The sequence below is a fragment of the Poeciliopsis prolifica genome, unplaced genomic scaffold, assembly GCF_027474105.1.
Source record: "Poeciliopsis prolifica strain line A6 unplaced genomic scaffold, Auburn_PproV2 SCAFFOLD026, whole genome shotgun sequence".
Lineage (NCBI taxonomy): Eukaryota > Metazoa > Chordata > Actinopteri > Cyprinodontiformes > Poeciliidae > Poeciliopsis > Poeciliopsis prolifica.
Genome location: NW_026562401.1, coordinates 929732 through 936914, shown reverse-complemented (window position 1 = coordinate 936914; position 7183 = coordinate 929732).

Below are 7183 nucleotides of genomic sequence, written 5' to 3'. Positions count from 1 at the left end.
TAAGATTTTTGAAATTTTCTTGTTCTGTGAAGAAATGCTTTTTCCATTTCTTCTCAGAATGAAGTTTGAAATTAGTCTTTCATATAGAAAATCTTAGGTTTTTCTTATAATTTAAATCAAGAAAGAAGCAGGATGTTCTTAACTGAATTGCTGTTCATTCATGTCATGCAAAGAATCGAGTGGCCTGTCAATAGGAAGCACTCTAATAGTGTATAAACTTAAAGTGAATCTCAGTGTGGGGTTCTCAAACCAGCAGTGGGTCCCAAATTGAATTACATGCACATTTCTCAGCCACAAAAGGGAGCCATCACTAATTAAAACCCTGTGATTGATGATAGTCATGCTTCATGTCAAAGGTGGATAAATCACTCTCACAGTCACTTTGCTGCATTGGCTTCCATCTCCCACACCATTGGTTACTGTACTTTCGACACTTCTTTATCTGTGGGGAGGGAAAAAAAGAAACTGTTCAGTCTTGCTGAGTTAATGTTTTATTGAGCATTACGCCTTTAATCCAGTCTACAGCTTTATAACCTTTAGTGTGAAATAACCTTATAGCAAACAAAGTCACTTGAGAAGGCCAACATGAGCAGATGCACATCAGTGTAATGTATACATTAAGTGATCTTTTTATGAACACACTGTACACGCTCGTAGTCATGTTGAGAGAAGTAAAACTTTGACCTTCTAAAAGCAAAACTGTCAAATGTCTTATCCAGAGACAACACTTTGTGAATAATCGCTCTCTAATGTTTTTTTTTTTCTGCAGCCTGTATATCACATACACATCAATTTAAATGACCCCTTTTCACCCACATAGTTTTCAAGTATCTAATGGTTTTAACTTTTTCCTTTGTTTCCTGATCAGATGTCATTTTCTTAAACGTGCATAATAAAAAATGAAACTTTCAGATAACACTTGAACAATAATACTATGATAACATTTTAATAAGTAGCTGTTGTTGATATGGCTCTTTGCCTTGGGCAGTACAGCACATTGGGTGGAGTATTAGCTACATTTGCACGTTAAGAAACTGAGGCAGGGCGCTCCCCTTGTGGAGTGCACAGTGTAAGCACTGCCAGAAAACACAGCTGATTTTCTTCTTAAGAGCTTTTTTTTCTTCTTTTTTCTAAGAATCTTTACCAAATTTATGTTTACAATTTCAAATTCAAAATCAGACAGAATGGTCAGATCTCAACTGACTTATTCTAACCTGAACAAATACTCTTTTAGACATATTTAAAGAAATATGAAACAATTTTTTTTGTGGGTGGAAAAATAAATAACAGTTTGAAGAATTTATTTGCACTTAACCTACTTACAATTAAATAAATTTGAAGATACATCCCCAAAAGTATTTTGAAAATAAAATTCATTAACTAAGTTTTATATGTGCTTTTCATTAAGCTCACGCTCCTGTTTTTTATTATTATTTATTTTTTTTATAGTATTCTAATTTTAATTGTTGTGCTTTCATTAGCTGCAGAAAAACAATGTGATTAAGAAAAATAACGATGTTAAAACAGTAGTTTTTGTCTAATTAATCTCTAAACTCTAATGTGTTTCACTTCATAATAAATTTACTTTTCAATAATATCTTGATTTATTGAACGCATCTGAAGATTGAGAAAAGCATGAATCATCCATGATTCATATAATAATTACAGTAAGATTTATTACTTGTTATTAATGTTTCTGACAAATAATAAAAAAAACTGTTTCATATTTTTGGTATTTTGTTTGTTTTTTAAAGTTTAATTTTGCAGAATGATTGAATGCATCTGAAGATTGAGATAAGCATGGTTAGTTCGTGGTTATAAATTTTGGATGGGATTGGGCTGTTCCACAGGCATCAAATATATTTGTATGAACAGCCACTAATTTTAATTTAGAAAAGTAATGTTATATTTAATTTCTTACTATGTATTTGCTTTTCTTGTACAAGAGTAACAAACGCTACTGAAAATGCAATATGATTTTACATGAGAAAATTCTTAATTCTTCGATTGATGTTCAACATTTAACCCTAACTTTTTAATACTTTTTAATACTTAGCTCAGTTTTTTATATTTTTTTGCTGCCTTTTGTTCAACTTTGACTAAAATATTTCAGAACCCACAAAAGCAGGAGGCTCTAAAATAAATATTTGTTTAAAGTCTTGTATTTTAAAAAACTATCAGAGAACTGGAACCACTGCAAGTAAAAACATGATTCTTTTTTTTCACAACAATCTCTCTTCTTTGAAGTGTAGGCAAATAAAAAAGCCAAACTGTAAAAAAAAAATATTTCTACCTTTGTATACTAGATTAAATATTATTACCTATATGCTGCTGTCTTGCTGTCTCTCTGTATGTTGACCATTATAGCAGACTAAGGCTGCTGTCTTCAGCCAGGAACAATTTTGTACTGTTAAGCTGCATGCAAGTCGAATCCTGTCAGTGGGTTAGTTTTGTTCAAAGGACCAATTAGTGGGTCCTACCTTAGCCTGCAGCTAAAAGGCCTAATGGTTGGGGGCATCCACCTGAGAGGTACAGAGCTCTCCCTACTGGGCTTTAATTTGAGAGAGGGGTGGGTGGAAGCTTCTGAGGCTTTTACCATTACACAAGACTTCATTGTGGCTGCTGACCGTTTGATCTTAAAATAATTTACTTAATGATCTCACCACGGGAGCAATTGGTGCTGCTCGATTAGTCTGCAAGGTCTAATGGACATGGGAAAGAAGAAGGAGGAGGAAGGAGAGTGAGGGAACAGGGGATGGCACAGTAAGGACTAAATGAATCACTACCCTGAGAAGGTATATTTTAAGGCATAAAGTCAGAAATAAAATTATTTTATGGTCTAGGGAACTGGAGCCGCTTGTTATTTAAGCTTAACCATCTTAAATAACAAGGGAATAAAGGGCTTTAGCAATTTCTTAAGAATTACGTCTTGACAGTTATCACAAACATATGACTTCAGATTGCATTAAGGTAATATTCTATTATTAGGACAAAAATAATGTCAATTGAACATTTTTTTGTCAATGTTTATGTGGTCAAAATTATTTGTCTTCAATTGAGCAAATTATTCTTTTTTACCACAGGTAAAAATAATTCTAGGAATACAAAATAACTTGACAAAAACCTGTTTTCAGAAGGATAAGTTGGCACTATAAAACCAATTTCTTGGTTGATTGATAAGAATTAAATCTGTCAGGGATATAAACAACATTGGTGTCACTTTAAAAATGCAAAAGCATTCCAGTTGATAAATTCTGACATATTTTACAAGTAAATCAGTGTGAAATGAAATGACATCTCTTAATAGAGCAACACTTCTGAATCTAATCATTTTAATTAGTGGCAATATTGGGAAAGAGCAAAAATCTAAATTTAAAGAAGTATTTAAAACCTTTTTTGCACAGTTAGGCAAATGTCAGCAAAGATGAAAGGTCTCTAAAGGAGTCTTAGATGTCTGTTTGTGGAATTGACATGCATTTTACATTCTTAGAATGTATTTCACACGAGATTCACATTTGTGTGATTTTGCACAAAAAATAATTTGTGTTTTTGCTTTCCATAGCTTTGGAGTATGAGAGAAATACATTTTATCTAGTTGTCATGATACTACAGTTTGTAGTTTTTTTTCAATAAAGTATATTTATTAAAATAAATATATTGGGAATTTGTGGTAAAGTGTAGAATTGAAATGTGAGTCTACTTCCAGGAACCATTTAAATAACTTAAAGGTAACAATCCTCAGAGTAAAAGTAGGAAGGTGGAGTCAAAAGCAGCCATTACAAGATGAGGTGGACATATTCAGGTAAGTCTGTGCAGTCATACAGTAAAGCCCTCAGGAGAAATATGAAAAGCGGAAAGGGAAGGGTAGGTGATTAACACGGATCACTGTTATTAAATCGGCAGCAGGGTTGTTAACGCACATGAAGTTGTCTGGGTCATGTCATGGCAAAATCTGACTCACTGGCAGGAAGGAATCCAAATAAATCTTTGAATGGATTTTTTTTTTCTTCATTTTGATTGGAAGTTATGGCATAATTAGTGTCATCACTTTTAATGATGAGCTACATCTGTTTCCCTCTTCGGTGTTATGACCCTATTGGGGGAACTGGAAGATTATAGTCATTGTCAGAGAACTTCTGCAGCCTGGTGTGTATGAAGACTGGCAGTAATTGTAAGTTTATATTTCTAACTTAAATGTCGGACAAATGTAGCCGAAATAGGAATTCACACAACCATTAGACCATTAGCTTGCCAGCCAGACAATCTGGCTTTTTGACACGTATTTACCATTTATAAAGAAGGGAATTATTGAGTTCCAATCGTTTTTTCCAAAAAAAGGATTTCCTAAATTTTAATCAAAACTAAATAAAGCAGAGCAAAGTGATGATAACAAAAATAAATAACATTGTATCTCTTGTTGAACTGTATTTCCTTTACACGCTTGTCCTTATGCTGAGACTTTTATTATGGTGCAAGGAAATGTCGAACTCCTCAAATTAAATTGTGCAACTGATCAGCTGACAATGCAATAATTAAAAAACAATGAGCATGATGTGTAGTTAGGATGTTTTATCATAAATGTCCTGATTTTCACTGCAAAATAAAAATGAGCTGCTTGTTTACTACTTCTGCAGTGGAATTTCTCATATTTATGCATGTCTGTAAAATAACCATCTAACTGTAAGGCGTCAGGTGTACTTTAATCATTTAATTATTTATTGACTGGTTTACCCCCCGCCATCACCACCACTAACACTACTGACTGGGGGTAATCCTTGATCCAGGCTCCTGCTGTGGACCAGGCGGTGTGCATATTAAAAGTTTTTACAGATGCTTCACCACACCTGGGCTCCTCTTACCGTTGAGCATAAATCACGACTTGTGAGCAGAATACCTCACGGACAGAACCAACATTTCTCCTGCCGTGCAAGGATTAGGAAATCAAAAAGGGCACGCGCTTTGCAAATGCTGCTCAAGCCCCAGAGGAAGCCCCAGCCAAGGAGGCTCACTTTGCTTTGTCATTTATAATCGTGCTGGACTGACAGAGCCCCTTGGGACATTCCCTGTTACAAACCCCAAACCACTGACTCCTTGTGCCATCCAAACAGGTACAAATTATGGTCTAAGCGAAGCGGAAGAGCTACTGCAAATTGCAGGAAGCGATCTCTTGTGTCTTCATTATCTTGTTAGGGTTTTTTAGAAAAATGTGTTTTCAACAGCACAGAGCATAGACAACGAGACCAAGAGGAGTTTTTTTTTTCCCCTGAGGACAAGTGGAATTTGTTTTTTGCAACTCAAGTGAGATTTATGGTGTCATTTTCATGTCATGCACAACTGCATTTTTTTGTACATCAGAATATCATCAGGAAATTAATTCATCACCCACATGCAAATATAACAGTTTGACAAGTATTTTATGACATGGATTCTTCCAGCCAGAGTGAAATGTTGCAGGTGTTTACTCTTTTTAATGTTTGTACTTTTGGACAACGTAAATGGATGTTTAAAACAGAAATGTCCACCTAAACAGAAGCACAACGATTGTACTGCATAATCTCTACTGAAGTGTTAAGAAAGTCCAGGTTGCTTTAATAGCAGCTCATCTGCATTGCTGGTGTGTATCATCTTCCTCTCCACAAGGCTCCAGAGTCTTTTTAGAGGATATTTTCTGCCAATCAGACACATGTTTAAATAAACCAATTTTTGGTACTTTTGGACTTACACCAGCAGATGTCATGGCTTCCTAAATCTTCAGTGATTGTGGAATCTTCCCACTGAATCTCAAACAACTTGGATCCTGCCTTTCTCTACTCTTTCTCCAAACTCAGAGTCCTTGACTTCAAATGAAGTGCAATGTTTACTTTCATCTGAATCGAAAAAAAATATTGAATCACTCAGCAACATTCCACATCTTTTCTCCTCAACCAATATAAGAGACTTCTCATGTACTCTCAGGTTTACTGGTGACTTAACAAGAGTAACTGGAGCCCAATTTCTGTGTATGTCTGGGTACAGTATCATGTACACTACTTGCCTTGCAAAAAAACGAAAAAGAAAAAGAAAAGAGAGAGAGAGAAAGAGAAAAACACTTTTTTGCATCCTTACCTAGTGTTTGTCACAACAAGAGTAATTTGCATTTATGGAGTGAATGATTACACAAGTATACTATATGGGAATAAAGGACCCACCTCAGGTTAAGGCTGATTGACAGTAACATTGTTTGCTGGGACTTCCCTCCATTTTGAGGAACCCGGTGTTGCGCTGGGTTTTACGGCATGGGGGCAGTGCCAGTCTCTCAGGATGCTGATTAAAAGGGATAAACTAACCCTTAAACACAAGTGGCCAGGCCATCCTAAGTGAACTCCTTCCTAACTGGCCTCAACCAAATCCTATCATTTATTATGTTTCTTTTTTGTTTGTTTGTTTTGTTGTTACATATAGGAATTATTCAACTTATTTACTGCAGTTGTTAAATAATTTTATTAATTTAATTAACTGAAAAACTTAATATAAAGATGAATCTACCACCAGTCAATGCCATGTGGTGTAATACCTACCAGTTGTTAGGTAATGAGTGCCCTTAAAGCCTTTGTTTCTCAGAGGAACTCTTGAATAGAAGCCCTTCAAGATAAATGGCCGGCTGTTCCACGGTTGATCCCTCAGGACTCCCTCAGGACACCATATCTATCACCAGATGCCTTCGGGAAAATGGGCAAACAAATTTGTTAATTCCAGGGCTTACATAACACCCTGTAGGAGCTTTAGCGCTATCTCTGAGGATTTGGCAAGATCTGCCAGCAGAGATCCCACTCTCATTTTTGAAAACACAGTACTGTGGCATTCAGCAGTAGAATTCATTATGCTGCTGCATGGGCGTCAATTCACCACTTGTAGACTATTATTTGCCACCAACTCATGGAGAACACAGGTGGAATACAAGTGACAAGATGTTATTATTTAGTCAATGAGAGCAATTATTTTATAGACGGGAGTTCACCAAACAATAAATGGCATGTAGCACTCTCAATCAGCGGCCAACTTTCTTAAAATAACGTCCATCTATCTATCTATCTATCTATCTATCTATCTATCTATCTATCTATCTATCTATCTATCTATCTATCTATCTATCTATCTCTATCTATCTATCTATCTATCTTATCTATCTATCTATCTCTATCTA